At 42.3% G+C, this 23,537-nt stretch overlaps 1 protein-coding gene across 1 annotated transcript in view; it reads left to right on the top strand.

The window, feature by feature from the left end:
- LOC144805543 (uncharacterized) overlaps positions 1–23,537 on the top strand; it is a 472,572-nt gene that overhangs the window by 15,245 nt on the left and 433,790 nt on the right.

Below are 23,537 nucleotides of genomic sequence, written 5' to 3' on the forward strand. Positions count from 1 at the left end.
CTTATAACGAGGCTTGGAAAGTAAAGCAAATTGAAACTGCTGAGAAAATACGAGAAATTGATCGTATTAATTTGGAGAAATCACTTTCTGTGGTAGACAATGGGTTAATGACTCTGTCTTCCAGAATATATTCGTTGGACAATATTGTATCCTCTGCCTTTGATGTGATAGACAGAGATTTGCTTATGTTACAACATGGCCAGTCTCAATTACGCTCTATTATAGAATTAGGCTGGACGCTGCAAAATCTTCGTTCAGGCTATGTGCCTTGGCGTTTAATCAACACAACGTCATTATTTTCCAGTTTTAACCTTACTGATAAACAGATCAGTTTGGCACAGAAAGGAGCAGACTATACAATCCTGAGCATCGAAAAACTCGAGAGATTACCATTGACAATGTCAGAGAGTCCTGTCATTGAATGGATAATACACGGAATTATCACTATTCCGATAACAACTTTCCGATTTAAAAAGTGCCTTGAATACATACCTGCTGGCCAATATGAACAATTGGGTAAAGGATTTGTAAAATCTGAATGGAAATTACCATACACTCATTCTTGCTATAGTGACAGCGACAAAAATGTATTTCTTAGTGGTGAGAACTGTAAACATTCACTAAGCGGTATACTTTTGTGTCAGGGTATTAATTTACACGGAGCATGTGATGGAAATTCAAACAACCTTTCATGCCACCAGCTAGTCACACCTGCAACTCAGATAGAGCCCTTCTTTATGCAACTCGCAAACGGGAGTTACATTCTTAGAACGGATCACAGATGTTGTGGCCTGACGCCAGGGAAAAGTTATCTAGTACAAGTAACGTCCATGGTCAAATGTTGTATGCAAGCATTGTTCCCGAGTGGGCCTCCAGACATAGTGACTCCCATCTGGCCTCGTCTGAATCTCTATTCTATACGAATTGATACATTAAGCAAAATGAAATCTGTACTTTTACAGACAACAGTGCCTATAACGTCATCTAAAGAGACGTATGATCTTCTAGTCGCAAGGACGGCTACTGAGGTTCATGACTTTTTATCAACAAATTGCCCCGTGCATTTCGTAGAAATGTTCAGCCAACTCCTTAACATGTCTAGTGCAACAAGCATCCCAGGCATATTTAAGACAGTCTTTACGGGACTGCTAACACCCTTCCAGGCAATTTTGGGAATCTTTCCTAATTTTGTGCACTCCATTTTTGGCGGCATACCATTATTTTTGGGACTCGTCGCAGGGATTCTATTTTTAACCCTCCTGCTTCGTTATGGCAAGCCTCGGCTCAGACATAGCTCCCATGGGAATGGAAGAGACAATCCTAGCAATGCGCTACCGGGACAGGATAACTAACGTCCTTGGATTGGCCAGGCTGAGAGATCTAAACATGACCTGGTTCCTTTCATTCAGACCGATATGGCAAAATTGCATTTTACCTGTGCTACGGTGTATGCTTTGCGGCGATGAATGCGTGTTGGACATCTGTCTTTCACTTCCATCAGCAGTACCAATGGACGTCGATACTTTGCTCAGTCCAATAACGGCTCACGCATTGTGTTGTCCCCAGCGGCTACCAATCCTGATGACGGCATTCGTGGAGACTCCTGTACTACAGCCAAGTGGTAACAGTGGAGCGAGTGACAAAAGCAACATCATCCAGGTACAACGTTCTGTGAGCATTGCTGGTCCTGCCTTCGATGACAGCAATCATTCTCACACCTGCCAAGTTACAGCGCTATCTAATTTGGTTGAACTATCACCTGAATTTGATGACCAATTCTTTGAGAGCCTGTCTGATACGATGTTCTCACCCGTAGAGAAACAATAACTTTTAGAAGTTTTCCGACACACAGTGTTCCCATGAACTCTGAATTCGGCCTTCAGTTTTGATCAACAAAAACTGCCAAGAGCTTTGGAAATCTATTTTTCCCCGTTCAAGCAATAATTCTTTGAATTGGACAATTTTTTTAATATTGACCCTTTTTTGGCACGAACAAATCTTTGCTTAACGTAAAAACTATTCTTAGAGAACAGAAGCTTCACACTTCTATTTCTAAACACATCTAGAGACATAACTACATAACACCAGCCTCTAGCACACATGTTATTACAATGCATTTTTATGTGATGATTTATCTCGCTTTTCTTCTGTCAGAGATACTTCATGTGTAATTCTTTATGCATAATTGTTCATTGATTTCATATGCAATAATTTTTTGAATGATTTCTATGCTTTAAAAAACGTACAGTACCTAAAATCCATGTATTACAAGTACGCCTATTTCGAATGCATTTATGTATTTTGGGGTGGGCAATGTTACACATGCATCTAATTGCTTAGTTTTAGTAATTTTGATGGACATTAACCCGTGGAGTGGGTGTTGCGTGTTTATCTAGGTTCCTGATCGATACTGTGACCTTATGCCCCTATTCGGCTATAAATCCATTTATTCCCTATATTGGCATAACCGTTCAAGTGCGATTTTCTGAAAAGTCATCTCTGGCCTCACACGAACAGAGCCACATTCCAGCATAGTTCCCTCTGCCACTTCCTTTGCGACCAATTAGTGCAATGACAGAGCAGCAGTCACTATCTGATATTCCTAGATAACACTCCGAGTTCTTCAACAAGATAAAAACTTAGCAAACCTGGAAATCCCCGCTTGCTATGTTTTGATTAGTAATGGAACTCTAATGAGCAACTGATAACTATCACTTCCTAGTGACATCTTTAATTGACGTCTTATGTCCAGCAAACTTGCGTCAAACCCGGCACCTGTCAGGTATAAATATTACCAACGTTGCCTTAAGCAATCCCCGACTGTGAGCTGTTGTGAGCTGCGAGCTACTGATGCTGGCTGCCTGCATGACCCTGTGTTGGTAAATCTAGCACTCTGTCGCTGCAGCCTGCTATCCTGTGGTGGTGAAGCTGCTGATACCATTATCGCCGCTAAAGCGCGACCTATGGTGCAGTACGCTTAAGGAGCTGAACAGACGTCCCTCTGCGAAGACATCCAGCAGATTCCAGCTGCCCGCGGACGCTGTCCCCCCTCCTTCCTCGACGCGCTGAAGAAGCCGCTGCCTTTCTCGTGCAGAGAAATCCAGTCCCGGCGCTTCCGGTTTACCCTCGCGGGTGACTGGGATATCGAGAGAGACCCCTGAAGGAGATACCAATCCTCCATCATTCTATTCAGAGGTATGGTGTTGACTAAACCCTTAGACGAGAATTCTTGAAACAAACCTTGGCAAAACCAACTTAACTTAAAGCTACTTACTTACTCCCCCTTTTCACGTGTTAGGCTTAGATCAGGCACACTGGGGTAGGCTTAGTTAGAAGCACCAGTTGAGTATGTTAGCCTAATGTATATATGACTGTATATATGTTTTATTACTTTTAAACCATTGTATGGCTAAGAAACCATATCAATGCTTTTACAGTTCTATTTCGCAATACTTATCCTACTGTACGTACTTTTTATAATAACAATTATTGCAATTGTGGCAATACATTTCTCTTGTACGAGAAGAAAGACTGTTCAATAAATGTTAACCCTTTATTGATACACGCCCGTCTCTCTATTCTCTACATCTCGTGAAAGTAAACTGCACTAGACTGACTGAGTGAAATACATGTCTATTGTTTCACACGACCCTAGAGATCGACTCTTGATCTGAGGAGCAAAGTTGTCATGTTGCACGGTTGTTGGAAAACTGAATCCCTTCTTGTTTGTGCCAAGGAAGCTGATCACTTCCTATGCAGAGAAGAAAGTTTCCAGTGACCTCTGAGCTAGTTGGTAACACAACCCAATTAAGTTTAGCATAGTCAGTGGAGGCCTGGAATATAAGCAGTTCCACGTCGATACTACTGTTTATGTTATTCCAATGCGCAGGGCCTAGTGGGAAACTAGGAACTACACTACAGCACCAGCAGGTGGACCCTATCAGTGGCAGGTGTGGGTTAACCATAAAGGTTACCACAATCCATACTGAAGTTCACCTCCAGTTTTGCAGGCAGGCCTACGAAGTAGCACACCCTATAGCGACAGTAACTTTGGCACTGAGGTCAAAGGACCCTTGACGCCAGTACACCTCACCCATTGGTGCCTCCATGGGCCTTGTTTCAGCAGTAGTAGTGCAACACGTCAAAATGGACATTGCAGGATTTGCTCCAACACCAAACTAAGTTCGCAAACTTCACGGTCCATCTGCTGGGTACATCAAACGCTCTCTTTTCTACTTACCAAAAATGCAATTTACCTATGCCTCTATGTACATGATTGTGACATTTAATGTAACTCAAAGAGAAAACCACACTGTTAGTTAACTCAGACAATTGATTTATGTCAATTATTTTTCGAACTCAGAAATTGTCAATAATTTGCGACAAGAGAAAAATACATAGTCAACTTTACATTGAAAACACAAAGCAAGAATTTTGCAAGGGAAAAAGCGTAATAAACAACGTGTAAATCATAATTGTAATTGTGTGCATTATAGTGAACATATCACCAAAAAATACATACACATTGTGAGCAGTGATTATAAAATTGTGTCAAAACAGTAAACAACAGACTTTCATAAGTTGCAATGAGATAATGAGCAAATGTTGGGGGTACGTCTTAATCAATGCCTGCCCAACCTCCTGTAACACTGTTTGTAGTAAGATTCACAGTTGTGTGGATACAGGAAAAGAACCCAATGTTAATTAGGACATGCCAGTGATTTTTGGCCAAAACAATGATACTACATGCCAACGCGTTTCGAATACCAATGGTTGAATCATCGGATTCTCATCAGGGCGTGGAGTTTATCCGTTGGTACTGTTTGGGGGAAAAAGGACAAGGGATTGATTTTTAAAAAAAATGAACTGTACAAATACAAAAAGGAGCTTTTTCCATGTAAATGCATCATCTGATGCAGCATACCTTATGCGACCAAATAATTAGGGTCGATTGGTTCTTTTTAGGAAATAGTCATCATATGCCAAGGGAGTCGACCTGCAATGTAGTGACATTGGCGTAGTAAGTATGTGTAAAATTCAGTACAGGCAGGCACTAAACCGTGTATACATTTATGAAAATTACCTCTGTTTCTGGAGCAGCCGCTCCGAGGTCGAGGCCGGGGGGACTAGTTCTCGGTTCAATAATGTTCCTTAAAAAATCTACAAACACAAGGGATTGTGTATTAGCGAGGAAAAGTGGTGTTTCTTGTGCCCCAGGAAAATGACAAAATTGGTGGATCTCTACCTTGTCTCCAAACATTTGGAAGGCGAAATGTATCATCACCGTGTTTCTGGAAAAAAACGGGACAGCGGGGAGCTGATCAATGCCCTGTCTAAAATTATGCACAACAGAGAAAACAATGCGGTTATGCGCCGTGCGGCGTCTTACCGTGAAATGCGACCCTCAGTACATCGGGTCACCCGTCTGCTTGAAGGGAAATTTTCAATTCAAAAAATGAATAAATCCTGTGAGAAGGGAGGGGAACCAAGCGGAATTAGTGCCCGGTTACACCGTGAAGAGCGCGCATATGTGTGCGCTAGTTGCAAAGTGGGTCTCACCTCAGATTGATGGATGACAGCTTTGTATATTTCAAGTTTGGAATGGACACAACAGCTCGCCGCCGCGAGTAGAAAGAACTAAGTTGTATCTGTTGGTCACATGATATCAGGAGCCAACCAGAGCGTCGGGCCATCTCGCTAGGGATTGTGGGAGATGTAGTTTGTGGGGACATGAGTTAAAACATGATGAAAGGAGCCAACCAGAGCGTCGGACCATCTCGCTAGGGATTGTGGGAGATGTAGTTTATAGGGACATTGGTTAGAACAGATGAAAGAGAAGCCAATTATATTCTGGTGACTTCACTGAGTACATTTAGCCCGTTGTTAACAGTATTAAATTTCATGATGAGATAGGCCTCCTTGCGAAGTAGTGCCGCCTCAATGTCCTGTACATACTGTTTGGGGTCCGCCCATGCGAGGACCGTCCACTTAAAATCATTTTCAACATGGTTATGACTTGTAAAGTGTTCAACCATGGGTGCAGAGGACACTTTTTTCTTTATTCGGGATCGATGTTGTGTGATGCGTGAATTGACAGGTTGACAAGTTTTGCCTATGTACACTTTGTCACAGGGACACACCACGGCATAGATGACATTTTTTGTACGACAATTGGTAAACATCTCATGCTTCCATGTGACCCCATCATGGTCAAATCTGTTACCTTCCAAGGTAGAGGAACACGATACACAATTGCCACACTTGTGATGCCCGCTTATAGGTTTTAAGTTCCATTGCGAAATCAAGTCGCTTTTGGGTTTCGGAATGTAGCTGTCTGCCCTAATCAATTGTTGACCAATGCTTTTATTTTTGCGCATGGCAAAAATGGGCTTTTGTAAGGGACTTGGTAAATCTTCCAATAGATGCCAATTTTTCAAAATAATGCGTTTAAACTGATTTGTGTGTGATCCATAAGTTGTGACACACACCAGTTCATTTGGTGCATTTTTGTCTTTTTTCTCCAGGAGATTCTCCCTGGCGGTGCATCTGGCACGTTTCTTAGAATGGTTAAGAAGTTTCTTTGGGTAGCCCCTTGTTGCCATTTCTGCGCAAAAGTTTGAGGCATGTTGATCAAAGTCCGAAATTTCACTGCAATTCCTTCTTATTCTTAGCAGTTGCCCAAAAGGGAGATTTTCCTTCAGGCACTGTGGGTGCGAGCTTTTAAAGTGAAGGATGGTATTCCTGTCTGTAAGTTTCTTGTGTAGGGTCGTTGTGAGGATATTATCGCGGACGCCTACAGTGATGTCCAAAAAAGTCATTTTACTTGTACTGGATTCTATGGAGAAACTAATGTCTCTGTGCCTGGAGTTAAGCCAATTGTAGAACTGGTCTAGTTCCGTCTGGCTCCCCTGCCACAGGAGCCAGACGTCATCAATGTATCTAAGCCATTGGGTTATATGGCCAACAAATGGATTGTTCTCAAATATGTATCTTTGTTCATATTGTGCCATATAGAGTACCGCCATCTCAGGTGCGTATGGACAGCCCATAGCGATGCCTTTAACTTGAATGAAGAACACATTCTCAATATTAAAGTAGTTGGTGCGTAACGTGATTTCAGCCAATGAAAGGATGAAAGAGGTGGGGACCCGGTGCGGTCTTTCCCGTTGTTCAAGGTATATTTCCAAGACCTGCAAAGCCTCATCCTGAGGGATTTGGGTGTAAAGTGAGGTGACGTCTAGGGTCACCATCAGCTGAGTAGTTTGATTGAATGATTGTCCCTCTATCTTGTTAATGAAATCAGTTGTATCTCTGAGATATGACTTGACCTGCGGTAGAAAGGGTTTGAGGAAAAAATCAATATATTTTGAGACCGGTTCAAGTGCAGAATCGCACCCCGACACGATTGGTCGGCCAGGCGGTGTTTTGTCATTTTTGTGAATTTTTGGTAAAAAATACAGGACAGGTGTCCTTGGTGCTTTTTTGTTCAAAAATTCAAATTCCTTAGGGCCTAGGAATCCCTCATCAAGTCCTGTCTTGGTGATGCTTGCGATCTTGCTTTGTATGGCATGCACAGGGTCCTCCTTAATTGGTCTGTACCAATCAGGATTGTTAACATGCATTGTTCCTACCTCCAGATACATGGTGCGGGGCCATATTACGACTGCCCCACCCTTGTCTGCTTGTTTTATTAAAATAGACGTATCTGATTTGAGGTTCTGAATGGCAGATGTTAACCCTTTAGACATGTTTTTGTGGACAAAATATTTTTGTTTCTCAAGTTTTGAGAGGGAGGAGAGGACGGCTTGTTCAAAGGCCATGACCTGTTTAGGAATATTTTGGGTCGGAGTGAATCTGGATTTAACTCTAAGCCCTGTGGTTTCTGAATGGGACGTCATTTCGGCATCCGCGAAAAACACCTTCAACCTAATCTTACGACAAAAATCTAATGCCTCTAATTTCAGTTGGGTGAAGTCGGTTCTTTTATTGGGGACAAACTTGAGGCCAAGGGATAAAAGTTTAACTTCATCCTGGGTAAGTTGTTTATCGGAAAGATTGACTATGGCTGATTTCTCTAGCTCTTGTAGGTTTTGTTGCGTGTGCGCATCTCCCATGGTTGTTTGAAGCGGACCCGTGACTGTCCGCCTCTGCCTAAAAAAGGAGATGATACAGCAGCCCCTCGTCTTTTAGAATTATCTTGTCGAGACTCAGATGACGAGTCAGACGATGTTGTATCTGAGAAAGTGAGGAACCTATTCCTGGATCTGCCTTGGAATGATGTTAAAGCCCCTCTTGATTCACCTGACGTGTAGAAATCCTCTTTCAAGAATGGATAAACTTGTTCCAATTTGAAGGATTTAGAATCCCTTTCAAATTGTGCTACTTTGGCGTTAAGTGTGTTATCCTTGAAAAGTTGAATTTCTTTTTCAATCTTATCTAGAAGATTCTTGGCTTCAGTTACCGTTTGATTGTCAGATATGGTCTTAATTAACTCCTCAATTTCTTTCTTCTTGGCTACAGATACGTTGGGCTGTCTGTATAGTGTGGACCATGAGGTCCCTGCTGCATTTAGTATTGATTTGACTAAAACCTTTTTTATAATCTGCGTCCTCGGTGAAAATCACCGCGATGTTCTTCACCTGGAGTCCCCAAGGGATAGTCCCAGCTTTGAGGTGTTTGAGTAGAAAGTGGCCGTGTAATTCGGTTCGTATGTGTTTTTTTTGAAGACGAGTCAATTTGTCTGCCTCATTTTGTTGTTTGGCTGAGGTACTCAATGTTATGTTAGAAAAAGGGGATGATTCAATGAGACTCGCAATGTGGCTCTCCGTAAAGGACAGCGTGTCTTTCTCTGCCATAGTATACAGGAGACGTATCCCCTGCAGTGAAATGAATCAATTGTTGATAAGGATGACGCGTAGTGTCAATCCCTACCCACTCGGGTAAAAACCCGCGCTGATAATGCAACAAGAAGGGGGGGTTTGGCCCAGTAGGGAAGAGGGTAGGTAGGGCCTGTAAATACCAAAAATGCAATTTACCTATGCCTCTATGTACATGATTGTGACATTTAATGTAACTCAAAGAGAAAACCACACTGTTAGTTAACTCAGACAATTGATTTATGTCAATTATTTTTCGAACTCAGAAATTGTCAATAATTTGCGACAAGAGAAAAATAAATTGTCAACTTTACATTGAAAACACAAAGCAAGAATTTTGCAAGGGAAAAAGCGTAATAAACAACGTGTAAATCATAATTGTAATTGTGTGCATTATAGTGAACATATCACCAAAAAATACATACACATTGTGAGCAGTGATTATAAAATTGTGTCAAAACAGTAAACAACAGACTTTCATAAGTTGCAATGAGATAATGAGCAAATGTTGGGGGTACGTCTTAATCAATGCCTGCCCAACCTCCTGTAACACTGTTTGTAGTAAGATTCACAGTTGTGTGGATACAGGAAAAGAACCCAATGTTAATTAGGACATGCCAGTGATTTTTGGCCAAAACAATGATACTACATGCCAACGCGTTTCGAATACCAATGGTTGAATCATCGGATTCTCATCAGGGCGTGGAGTTTATCCGTTGGTACTGTTTGGGGGAAAAAGGACAAGGGATTGATTTTTAAAAAAATGAACTGTACAAATACAAAAAGGAGTTTTTTCCATGTAAATGCATCATCTGATGCAGCATACCTTATGCGACCAAATAATTAGGGTCGATTGGTTCTTTTTAGGAAATAGTCATCATATGCCAAGGGAGTCGACCTGCAATGTAGTGACATTGGCGTAGTAAGTATGTGTAAAATTCAGTACAGGCAGGCACTAAACCGTGTATACATTTATGAAAATTACCTCTGTTTCTGGAGCAGCCGCTCCGAGGTCGAGGCCGGGGGGACTAGTTCTCGGTTCAATAATGTTCCTTAAAAAATCTACAAACACAAGGGATTGTGTATTAGCGAGGAAAAGTGGTGTTTCTTGTGCCCCAGGAAAATGACAAAATTGGTGGATCTCTACCTTGTCTCCAAACATTTGGAAGGCGAAATGTATCATCACCGTGTTTCTGGAAAAAAACGGGACAGCGGGGAGCTGATCAATGCCCTGTCTAAAATTATTTCACGGTAAGACGCCGCACGGCGCATAACCGCATTGTTTTCTCTGTTGTGCATAATTTTAGACAGGGCATTGATCAGCTCCCCGCTGTCCCGTTTTTTTCCAGAAACACGGTGATGATACATTTCGCCTTCCAAATGTTTGGAGACAAGGTAGAGATCCACCAATTTTGTCATTTTCCTGGGGCACAAGAAACACCACTTTTCCTCGCTAATACACAATCCCTTGTGTTTGTAGATTTTTTAAGGAACATTATTGAACCGAGAACTAGTCCCCCCGGCCTCGACCTCGGAGCGGCTGCTCCAGAAACAGAGGTAATTTTCATAAATGTATACACGGTTTAGTGCCTGCCTGTACTGAATTTTACACATACTTACTACGCCAATGTCACTACATTGCAGGTCGACTCCCTTGGCATATGATGACTATTTCCTAAAAAAGAACCAATCGACCCTAAATATTTGGTCGCATAAGGTATGCTGCATCAGATGATGCATTTACATGGAAAAAGCTCCTTTTTGTATTTGTACAGTTCATTTTTTTAAAAATCAATCCCTTATCCTTTTTCCCCCAAACAGTACCAACGGATAAACTCCACGCCCTGATGAGAATCCGATGATTCAACCATTGGTATTCGAAACGCGTTGGCATGTAGTATCATTGTTTTGGCCAAAAATCACTGGCATGTCCTAATTAACATTGGGTTCTTTTCCTGTATCCACACAACTGTGAATCTTACTACAAACAGTGTTACAGGAGGTTGGGCAGGCATTGATTAAGACGTACCCCCAACATTTGCTCATTATCTCATTGCAACTTATGAAAGTCTGTTGTTTACTGTTTTGACACAATTTTATAATCACTGCTCACAATGTGTATGTATTTTTTGGTGATATGTTCACTATAATGCACACAATTACAATTATGATTTACACGTTGTTTATTACGCTTTTTCCCTTGCAAAATTCTTGCTTTGTGTTTTCAATGTAAAGTTGACAATTTATTTTTCTCTTGTCGCAAATTATTGACAATTTCTGAGTTCGAAAAATAATTGACATAAATCAATTGTCTGAGTTAACTAACAGTGTGGTTTTCTCTTTGAGTTACATTAAATGTCACAATCATGTACATAGAGGCATAGGTAAATTGCATTTTTGGTATTTACAGGCCCTACCTACCCTCTTCCCTACTGGGCCAAACCCCCCCTTCTTGTTGCATTATCAGCGCGGGTTTTTACCCGAGTGGGTAGGGATTGACACTACGCGTCATCCTTATCAACAATTGATTCATTTCACTGCAGGGGATACGTCTCCTGTATACTATGGCAGAGAAAGACACGCTGTCCTTTACGGAGAGCCACATTGCGAGTCTCATTGAATCATCCCCTTTTTCTAACATAACATTGAGTACCTCAGCCAAACAACAAAATGAGGCAGACAAATTGACTCGTCTTCAAAAAAAACACATACGAACCGAATTACACGGCCACTTTCTACTCAAACACCTCAAAGCTGGGACTATCCCTTGGGGACTCCAGGTGAAGAACATCGCGGTGATTTTCACCGAGGACGCAGATTATAAAAAAGGTTTTAGTCAAATCAATACTAAATGCAGCAGGGACCTCATGGTCCACACTATACAGACAGCCCAACGTATCTGTAGCCAAGAAGAGAAAGAAATTGAGGAGTTAATTAAGACCATATCTGACAATCAAACGGTAACTGAAGCCAAGAATCTTCTAGATAAGATTGAAAAAGAAATTCAACTTTTCAAGGATAACACACTTAACGCCAAAGTAGCACAATTTGAAAGGGATTCTAAATCCTTCAAATTGGAACAAGTTTATCCATTCTTGAAAGAGGATTTCTACACGTCAGGTGAATCAAGAGGGGCTTTAACATCATTCCAAGGCAGATCCAGGAATAGGTTCCTCACTTTCTCAGATACAACATCGTCTGACTCGTCATCTGAGTCTCGACAAGATAATTCTAAAAGACGAGGGGCTGCTGTATCATCTCCTTTTTTAGGCAGAGGCGGACAGTCACGGGTCCGCTTCAAACAACCATGGGAGATGCACACACGCAACAAAACCTACAAGAGCTAGAGAAATCAGCCATAGTCAATCTTTCCGATAAACAGCTTACCCAGGATGAAGTTAAACTTTTATCCCTTGGCCTCAAGTTTGTCCCCAATAAAAGAACCGACTTCACCCAACTGAAATTAGAGGCATTAGATTTTTGTCGTAAGATTAGGTTGAAGGTGTTTTTCGCGGATGCCGAAATGACGTCCCATTCAGAAACCACAGGGCTTAGAGTTAAATCCAGATTCACTCCGACCCAAAATATTCCTAAACAGGTCATGGCCTTTGAACAAGCCGTCCTTTCCTCCCTCTCAAAACCTGAGAAACAAAAAAATTTTGTCCACAAAAACATGTCTAAAGGGTTAACATCTGCCATTCAGAACCTCAAATCAGATACGTCTATTTTAATAAAACAAGCAGACAAGGGTGGGGCAGTCGTAATATGGCCCCGCACCATGTATCTGGAGGTAGGAACAATGCATGTTAACAATCCTGATTGGTACAGACCAATTAAGGAGGACCCTGTGCATGCCATACAAAGCAAGATCGCAAGCATCACCAAGACAGGACTTGATGAGGGATTCCTAGGCCCTAAGGAATTTGAATTTTTGAACAAAAAAGCACCAAGGACACCTGTCCTGTATTTTTTACCAAAAATTCACAAAAATGACAAAACACCGCCTGGCCGACCAATCGTGTCGGGGTGCGATTCTGCACTTGAACCGGTCTCAAAATATATTGATTTTTTCCTCAAACCCTTTCTACCGCAGGTCAAGTCATATCTCAGAGATACAACTGATTTCATTAACAAGATAGAGGGACAATCATTCAATCAAACTACTCAGCTGATGGTGACCCTAGACGTCACCTCACTTTACACCCAAATCCCTCAGGATGAGGCTTTGCAGGTCTTGGAAATATACCTTGAACAACGGGAAAGACCGCACCGGGTCCCCACCTCTTTCATCCTTTCATTGGCTGAAATCACGTTACGCACCAACTACTTTAAATTTGAGAATGAGTTCTTCATTCAAGTTAAAGGCATCGCTATGGGCTGTTCATACGCACCTGACATGGCGGTACTCTATATGGCACAATATGAACAAAGATTCATGAGAACAATCCATTTGTTGGCCATATAACCCAATGGCTTAGATACATTGATGACGTCTGGCTCCTGTGGCAGGGGAGCCAGACGGAACTAGACCAGTTCTACAATTGGCTTAACTCCAGGCACAGAGACATTAGTTTCTCCATAGAATCCAGTACAAGTAAAATGACTTTTTTGGACATCACTGTAGGCGTCCGCGATAATATCCTCACAACGACCCTACACAAGAAACTTACAGACAGGAATACCATCCTTCACTTTAAAAGCTCGCACCCACAGTGCCTGAAGGAAAATCTCCCTTTTGGGCAACTGCTAAGAATAAGAAGGAATTGCAGTGAAATTTCGGACTTTGATCAACATGCCTCAAACTTTTGCGCAGAAATGGCAACAAGGGGCTACCCAAAGAAACTTCTTAACCATTCTAAGAAACGTGCCAGATGCACCGCCAGGGAGAATCTCCTGGAGAAAAAAGACAAAAATGCACCAAATGAACTGGTGTGTGTCACAACTTATGGATCACACACAAATCAGTTTAAACGCATTATTTTGAAAAATTGGCATCTATTGGAAGATTTACCAAGTCCCTTACAAAAGCCCATTTTTGCCATGCGCAAAAATAAAAGCATTGGTCAACAATTGATTAGGGCAGACAGCTACATTCCGAAACCCAAAAGCGACTTGATTTCGCAATGGAACTTAAAACCTATAAGCGGGCATCACAAGTGTGGCAATTGTGTATCGTGTTCCTCTACCTTGGAAGGTAACAGATTTGACCATGATGGGGTCACATGGAAGCATGAGATGTTTACCAATTGTCGTACAAAAAATGTCATCTATGCCGTGGTGTGTCCCTGTGACAAAGTGTACATAGGCAAAACTTGTCAACCTGTCAATTCACGCATCACACAACATCGATCCCGAATAAAGAAAAAAGTGTCCTCTGCACCCATGGTTGAACACTTTACAAGTCATAACCATGTTGAAAATGATTTTAAGTGGACGGTCCTCGCATGGGCGGACCCCAAACAGTATGTACAGGACATTGAGGCGGCACTACTTCGCAAGGAGGCCTATCTCATCATGAAATTTAATACTGTTAACAACGGGCTAAATGTACTCAGTGAAGTCACCAGAATATAATTGGCTTCTCTTTCATCTGTTCTAACCAATGTCCCTATAAACTACATCTCCCACAATCCCTAGCGAGATGGTCCGACGCTCTGGTTGGCTCCTTTCATCATGTTTTAACTCATGTCCCCACAAACTACATCTCCCACAATCCCTAGCGAGATGGCCCGACGCTCTGGTTGGCTCCTGACATCATGTGACCAACAGATACAACTTAGTTCTTTCTACTCGCGGCGGCGAGCTGTTGTGTCCATTCCAAACTTGAAATATACAAAGCTGTCATCCATCAATCTGAGGTGAGACCCACTTTGCAACTAGCGCACACATATGCGCGCTCTTCACGGTGTAACCGGGCACTAATTCCGCTTGGTTCCCCTCCCTTCTCACAGGATTTATTCATTTTTTGAATTGAAAATTTCCCTTCAAGCAGACGGGTGACCCGATGTACTGAGGGTCGCATTTCACGGTAAGACGCCGCACGGCGCATAACCGCATTGTTTTCTCTGTTGTGCATAATTTTAGACAGGGCATTGATCAGCTCCCCGCTGTCCCGTTTTTTTCCAGAAACACGGTGATGATACATTTCGCCTTCCAAATGTTTGGAGACAAGGTAGAGATCCACCAATTTTGTCATTTTCCTGGGGCACAAGAAACACCACTTTTCCTCGCTAATACACAATCCCTTGTGTTTGTAGATTTTTTAAGGAACATTATTGAACCGAGAACTAGTCCCCCCGGCCTCGACCTCGGAGCGGCTGCTCCAGAAACAGAGGTAATTTTCATAAATGTATACACGGTTTAGTGCCTGCCTGTACTGAATTTTACACATACTTACTACGCCAATGTCACTACATTGCAGGTCGACTCCCTTGGCATATGATGACTATTTCCTAAAAAGAACCAATCGACCCTAATTATTTGGTTGCATAAGGTATGCTGCATCAGATGATGCATTTACATGGAAAAAGCTCCTTTTTGTATTTGTACAGTTCATTTTTTAAAAAATCAATCCCTTGTCCTTTTTCCCCCCAAACAGTACCAACGGATAAACTCCACGCCCTGATGAAAATCCGATGATTCAACCATTGGTATTCGAAACGCGTTGGCATGTAGTATCATTGTTTTGGCCAAAAATCACTGGCATGTCCTAATTAACATTGGGTTCTTTTCCTGTATCCACACAACTGTGAATCTTACTACAAACAGTGTTACAGGAGGTTGGGCAGGCATTGATTAAGACGTACCCCCAACATTTGCTCATTATCTCATTGCAACTTATGAAAGTCTGTTGTTTACTGTTTTGACACAATTTTATAATCACTGCTGACAATGTGTATGTATTTTTTGGTGATATGTTCACTATAATGCACACAATTACAATTATGATTTACACGTTGTTTATTACGCTTTTTCCCTTGCAAAATTCTTGCTTTGTGTTTTCAATGTAAAGTTGACTATGTATTTTTCTCTTGTCGCAAATTATTGACAATTTCTGAGTTCGAAAAATAATTGACATAAATCAATTGTCTGAGTTAACTAACAGTGTGGTTTTCTCTTTGAGTTACATTAAATGTCACAATCATGTACATAGAGGCATAGGTAAATTGCATTTTTGGTATTTACAGGCCCTACCTACCCTCTTCCCTACTGGGCCAAACCCCCCCTTCTTGTCGCTCTTTTCTACTTAGGCATATCTGTCTACTTGGGTAACATAGCTTAAAAACATTGCCAAAGTCAATAGCTCTGGCTAATCACTTATAAGGTCCCAAAGGTTTATTTTCAAGGTTTTATATAGCGCTAGCTCCACCGAGGGTATCAGAGCGCTTTACATTTGCAAGATTATAAACAAGAAAGCAACAATTGTTATGAGTGAAACAAATTATACAAGGTGGTCTGACAGAGCAAAAAGAAAAATTTAGAGTTCGTAGTGAGATGAGTGAGTAGAAGGTAAACAAAAACCAATTAAAAGAACAAGAATGTCTTCATTGATACCAATTTTACTGTATACCAAGGAGGGCTCGGCAGACTTGGTAGGGTGTGAGAGAATATAGGAAAGCGAACAGTGGAGGGATTGAGAAAAGAATGGGTTGGTAAGGGAGGAGAGAGGGGTGTCAGGAGGGGGGTGTGTGAGTGCGAGAGGTAGGCGGAGTTGCCTGAGGAGGGAGGAGGGAAAGTAGTCAGAAAGGAGAGCAGGGAATTAATTTCCCCAATATTTAGTGAGAAAGTGTATTTTAAGGTCTCTTTTGAAGCTGGTGAGACCTATTGGCTATGCCAGTACCTGTTAATACATGTAGGTTACCCCTAAGGTAGGCCCTAGTCTCGCTAACCTGTATGTTCACAAATATGAGCAGGCCCACATACTCGCAGACACCAACCCCCATCTTCGGTGTCTGCGAGTGTGGAAGAGGTATATAGACGAAATCCTGGTAGTGTGGCGGGGTGCTGTTGAGGAGCTCCACCAATTCCATCTATGGTTGAATGGTAGGAATCGTTTTCTCAACTTTACCATAGAATTCGACAAACATCAACTGCCTTTCCTAGACTTACTGATCTCTTCATCTGGAGGGGGATTACAATCGGAGTTGTACCGAAAGCCAATGTGTTACATCCTGCATTATACATCTTACCTTTTATTACTTCCCCTTTAATGGCATGAGACCTTGTTCATGGTGTTCTGGTTCTCAGAACTTTCCTGGTGATACATTCTGCATCCTTGAGTCAGTTGTACTTGGACTTTGAAGCTGATTACATGATGCTGTGCTGCTGAATAAAGCTCCTTGAATTTAGACCTGCTTCCTGCATTCCTACACAATGGCAAGGAACTCCCTATTAAATTATGAAAGTTTCCATCCGAAAGCTCTTAGGGATAACTTGCCCTTTGGGCAATTCCTCCGTATTCAGAGGAATTGCTCCACGAAATCTGCATTCAAAGAACACTCAAAAGTACTTGAAAAAAATTTGGTGGTCAAGAAATATCCGAGACGCCTGATTCGACATGCTAAGAAAAGGGCCTCCAATAATAACAGGGAGAGCCTTTTGGAGTTGACACCCCCAAAACCTAAACAAGAAAGAATCACGTGTGTTAAAAAATCGTAAAGAAACACTGGAAGATTCTAAATACGGGCACTGTTATGTTGACACTTCCTTTGTTTGCTTTGAAGGATCAGCTTGTACACACCAGACCCAAAACAACTATCCCACAAGCAGTTGGTACTTTGTGGGATATGCCTGCCGTCATGGGACATCATCCCTGTGGCCACTGTGCGGCGTGTCCACAAACAACTAGGACACACACTATCGACATAGGCACTGACCGACCATGGCAACTCAGAAGATTCACAAATTGTAACAGCTCTAATCTTATTTATTTAATTACATGTCCCTGCAAAATGAACTATTTAGGGATGACAACGAGGAAAATTAAGGTACGAATCTCTGAGCACAAAAGTTCCATTAGATGCAGCAGACAAGCGACGAAACTGACTAATCATTTCTTAGAAGTGGGACATCAACCCTCGGATCTGTTTTGGACAGTACTTGACCAACCGTGGATTCCATCAGCAGTCACTGACATTCCCAAATTTCTTTTCAAACGGGAACAAAAATGGGTCTTTAGACTTAAGACAGACAAATCAGGGTTAAATGAAGAAATTCCCTGGATGTCACTCTGAGAACCCATGTCACTGTTTACATCCTAACCTGGTGTTTAACCTAACGTGTCTGCTTGACTCAAATTATATTTCGTGTGGGCCAATTCTTTAGATCGATTGATTTTTATAAGGTATAGGCTAGTTTCAGCAGGATACTATGCCCTGCATAAGAGCATGGAATAGCACACCTTGATAAATCATAAAAGCCCCTTTGGTAGACGGCAACAATTTAGGTGCCAGCCTTTTTTTCAAATGGGGAATATAACTTCCAGGGACCGTGATCGCCAGTTCTGTTATGATTGCGACCCTCAGATAGGATTATGTAACACTATGATATTTGTTATTCTTTAATAAAATTGCTGAAAGTGACTCTTTTCGTTGGTACCTTTCCTGGGTCTCAGCTAAGTAAAACGGGAACTACATTTCCCGAGTACCGCAAAGCGTCATGACGCCAAGCACACGCACGCGGCTGACGCCCAACGCGGAAGCAAGAAACAATATAGCGACCGCCGGTACACCGTGGCGGCACCTCCCCACGAAACAGATCCAAAGGGACGACCGGTGTACCGACGGAGAGGTAAGAGGCTCACGCGTACTAAGGGGCACAGCTGCGCATTTGTAATTAATCAAGCATACTCCCTTGAGATAATCTTTAATGGGGAGGACACTGACGATTCCTTTGGCTGTTTCGTCACCCGAGTGTAATTAGAGACATCGATTCATGTGTCACATTTAAATCAGTGACACAGAGAGTGAAACCAGCGATTCTTTACTATCAAACGCTGGGGTTCGCAAACGTAAAAACATGATTTAAATTGTGAGAGAGTACAGCGCCGGATGGGGCGTGCGAGGGACCGGTGACATGTGGAGTGTGAGGGATACTTTCCCCATATTTAAAGCGAAACCTTTCTATTTTTACTGCAGAGTGGTGCACCCACTACCTGAGCTGGTGCCAGGTGAGGTGGGGTTGTTCCTTCCCAGCAAATGGGTGAGTGAAAAACAAACATATATGACAAATTGTTATTGTCCACGATAGGCTGGTCTTTTATAACCAGCATGTTGTCTATTGAGATGAAAACATCACAATCAATGCACGTTAGGAGAATCACTGACTGTGCTTTATTTTGGTCTTTTTTTATGTATCCATACATCTCCCCTGCTGAACATCTGGATTTAAAGTTGGGAAGACGAATGCATATCGCACTTATCAGGTGATATCCTTTACCTTTTAACATATAGCGGTAGCACTAATGGTCCTGAGGAAGCAGCAGGAGACCGAGTGGCTCCAGTGACTGCAGAAACATGTCGACCTAACATTCTTGTCGGTAGTCATTTGTTATACTACTACTTGCACTGTTTTTATTGATTTGGGAGTGAAAGGGTGCATATTAAAAGTTTTTTCCCCTATCACTATCCAATTTTAGAGCTTTTCTCTTTGTTTTTCTTTTTTCACTTCAACACTTTTTAGCACTGCTATTCAGTTCCCCACTAGGCACACCCTGTTCACATCTGAGGTAGTGTGTCTGGTACACCTTAGACCTGGTCATCAAAATCTGCTGGTCTGTTGTGGTCTACCAGTTCTCCAAACGAGTAGGAGATCCCAGATGATGAAGGGCGGTCTCGATGGTGGACTGATGGGAACTCGCTCACATTGACGGCTCTTCCTTGTTTTTCAACACTCTGGTTGTTTTTTCTGTTGGATACATAATTTAGTTGGCCTTTTGACTCACTGCTATTCTTTGTTGGTTTCATTATCATTTAGGGGGCTTAGCAGTTAGGGTCGTTAAAAATTCCCCTGGGACCTCCTTTGGTGTTCTAAGGCCCTGGATAGCCCCAAGAGCAGGGTGCAGTATTAAAAAAGTTGGGCATGTACTTTTAGGTTTTACGTGTCCTGGTAGTGAAAAGCTCTTGCATTTGTTTTTTACTACAGCGCAGCCTGTCATCCCAAAGGATAACATTGGAGTTGCCTTGTTACATTTTAGAAGTGTAATTTCCTAATGGTAAGAGATATTTGGTTCAAGTTTGGTGTCTCTGGAATCCTGAATTAAAATCCTAACTCATGTTGATGTCGAATTTTAAATTACAATTCTGAAAATGCCACTTATAGAAAGTTACCTTACAAAATAATGGGGTTGCCCCATGTCCATCAGAACCTGGTTATTTAATTATATTGGCTACAGTGTGTTCAGTTGGGTGTTGCAATTGCTTTGTGTGAAAAGTTAGTTCTAGAATATGTCACCAATGTATGCAGATCTATATGTGGCCTGGAAAATTAAGGAAACAAAATGCACAACGCAGATAGAGTGTGACCCTATCTGGGATGTGGAAATATTTTACAAATCTAGTTGTCCAAGGGACAATAAGCTACACAAATCTACTAGCACTGCACATAAATCAATTTGCCTGGCCTACTTCATAAATCAATTATACGGTCTTCCAAAAAAATGTACCTCTTATGTGTAGTGCAGACTATGACAATATTGACTTTACACAGTGAAGCTTTCGCTTGAGGAAAAAAGTTCTATAAAATGACATGGTGTCCACTGTACTGGAAAATCAGTATCATATATATATACAGTATACATTTTGCATAAGGTATTGCAAAGCAATAAAATACAGTAACAAGCATTTCAGACCCAAGCTGGTATTTACAAAACTTCTGTGATCCAGCCGTAAGTCAGAAATGGACATAAATGTTTGAGTGTATCTCAAGTACAGCTCTGTTTTCTCCGGCAATCTGAAGGTTAGCTTTTCTAATAGATCATGCAAGAGCAGGGGTGTGAGGAATCCTTTATTAGGAGATAGTTCTGAAGATTTCATTTCAACTTACAGCAAAGTATCATCTCACAAGGTGTAAAGGATTCTCATTTGAATGACTGTGACATTGCAACACATAATGGCCATATAGAAAACTCATTGGTGTACCCCAGCTTGACCTCACTGTGAGGCAAGCGGCGGGGTAGACAGGTTTATGACTGAGGTATTGCAGTCTTACCAGCAGTCCCAAACAAAACTTACAGTGATACTTGGTGATGGGTTTATAGGATCGTCAACGAACAAGACCTCATTTTTTTTACAGAGGCACAAAAAGGGCGATAAAACTACCCAAAGGAGAGTGCTACGTGAGAGTCGTGGAGGGCTTGATTAGATCCCAGAGCCATTTCCAATGCCTGTGCTAGCGAGGCACAACTGATATGAGAACAAGCCGTGTAGCAATGCTCAAATATGAAATGGCAATACTCGTGATTAGCTGGTATCAGGGCTAAGGAAGGGAAACTCTTATCAATCTTGTCTGTTCCAGCAGGCTTTTGTTGTTCCTTGGTACAAACTGTAAGGAATTCTGTGTATGGAAATGTGTTTATATGCTTATGATACACCGCTGGATGAATCCTGCGTTATCAGTATGAACAAGGTATCAGAAAAGAAGGCAGTGCCAACTAAACGGTTGTGGTTGGAGCCGCGAGGTTTCACCGCTAATACTTACCACAGAGCTGTGATAGAATTAGACTTCGGCAGCAGCTTAACCACAATGGGCCATATGCATGAACACATTTTCCCATAGACACAGAATGGGCAAAACCCTTTGATGCATCTGGCCCAATGATTCCATCTTGAGAGGCCAGTATTTGTCATAATAGTCGTCCTTCAGTGAGGGATGTCTGCTTTGTAAGAAAATACAGATCACTGCCCAGAGTGTGTCCTGAACCATACATGTCAGACAAAAACCAAAGATTCCTCGCCATCAGAACATCAAATGTTTACCTATTACGGTTTAGAGTATGGTTTGGCCCAATTACTGCTCACTTATGGTGCAGAGGAGGAGAGGCCTGTACATGGGTGCAGAGGAGTTGAGGCCTGTCCATGGGTAGAAGAGGACGTGAGGCCTATCCTGAGGGCAGAGGAGGTGACCCTGTCTAGGGGGTGCAGAGGTGGTGAGGCCTGTCCGGGGGTGCAGAGGAGGAGAGGCCTGTCCAGGGGTGCAGAGGATGTGAGGTCTGTCCTGAGGGGTGCAGAGGAGATGCCTCTCCAGCGGGAGCAGAGGAGGTGAGGCCTGTCCTGGGGTGCAGAGGAGGTGAGGCATATCCATGGGGTGCAGAGGTTTGGCCTGTCCAGGGGGTCCAAAGTTGTCGAGGCCTGTCCAGGGGTGCAGAGGAGGTGAGGCCTGTCCTGGGGAGAAGAGGAGGTGAGCATTTCCAGGGGGAGAAGAGGAGGTGAGCCTGTCCAATGGGGTGCAGAGGAGGTGAGTCCTGTCCTAGGGGGTGCAGATGAGGTGAGGCCTGTCCAGGGGGTGCAGGGGAGGCCTGTTGTCAAGGATTGTGTTTACTCACAGTGCCGACACTCCCAGGAGCAGAACGATGAGATTTTTCAAATTCCACCACTGGTTTTCCCACAGCCACCAACTGAAGAGTTAACTAGTGGCCGTGCGAACCCAGCTGGGAGAAAGGGGTATGGGACAGAGAAGAGACTACCTGACCTTCTTGCTCTTCCACTCTACTTCTTCCTTTCTGCTGTACTCCATTTTATGCCGTTCTTACTCCCTCTCTATCTTCAAGCATGAGTGGAAATCGCTGTACCAGAAAAGCACACCATTACTAATTTGATTTCTGGACTGTGTACCCCCCTGGACTTCTTCTGGCACTTTGATTCATACTAACTGGGTCACTCTCATGGACTTCTTTAATTTTGTCCTGCCCGCCATTTTTCTGCTGTTCTCGGCCGCTTTTCTCTGGACCCTGACCGGCCATCTTGTCCATTCCCTCGTCCTTTAACCCTTTGTCCCTCGTTTCCTCTTTGACGATCCTCTGATTTGCCTTTTCTCCATTCCCTTGTATCCCTCCCACCCTCCCTTGGTGCTGTGACTACGTCCCCCCTCCTTAATGGATTTCTGCTCTCCTGGTTTTTTGGGTCTAGACCTGAGAAAATCTACTATTTGTATATTTATGTATATAGAGATAACTCTAACCTCTAGTATATGTAGTAGACCTGTACACTCTACCATTCCTATGTGACTCTTTGAGTAAATCCATTCGTATCCCTTCCCTATGTATATAGAGATAACTCTAATCACTAGTATGTGCAGTAGACCTTTGTAGTCTCTACCATTCCTATGTGACTCTTTGAGTATATCCATTTGTATCTCTTCCTTGAGTGACTTGCAACTTGTACGTTTGCAGTTTTTTCTGTGTTTATCTCTTCCGTGTGTGACTCTACATCTTGCACATTTGCAATTTTTTTCTGTGTGTATCTTTTACGTACCTCATGTGACTGTATGTTTCTGTAAAATTAAAATATGTCTTACATATTGAAGAATGAGTGGATGTATAAGTGTCTGGATGAAGGATTTAGTAGATGCATGACTGACTGTATGAGTGAGTGTTTAAATGTGTCTCACTGAGTGCATGGGTTAGTGACTAAACTGTCTTAATTTGTGCATCATTATGTCTGTTGT

Source organism: Lissotriton helveticus (genome assembly GCF_964261635.1).
Source record: "Lissotriton helveticus chromosome 1_1 unlocalized genomic scaffold, aLisHel1.1 SUPER_1_unloc_14, whole genome shotgun sequence".
Lineage (NCBI taxonomy): Eukaryota > Metazoa > Chordata > Amphibia > Caudata > Salamandridae > Lissotriton > Lissotriton helveticus.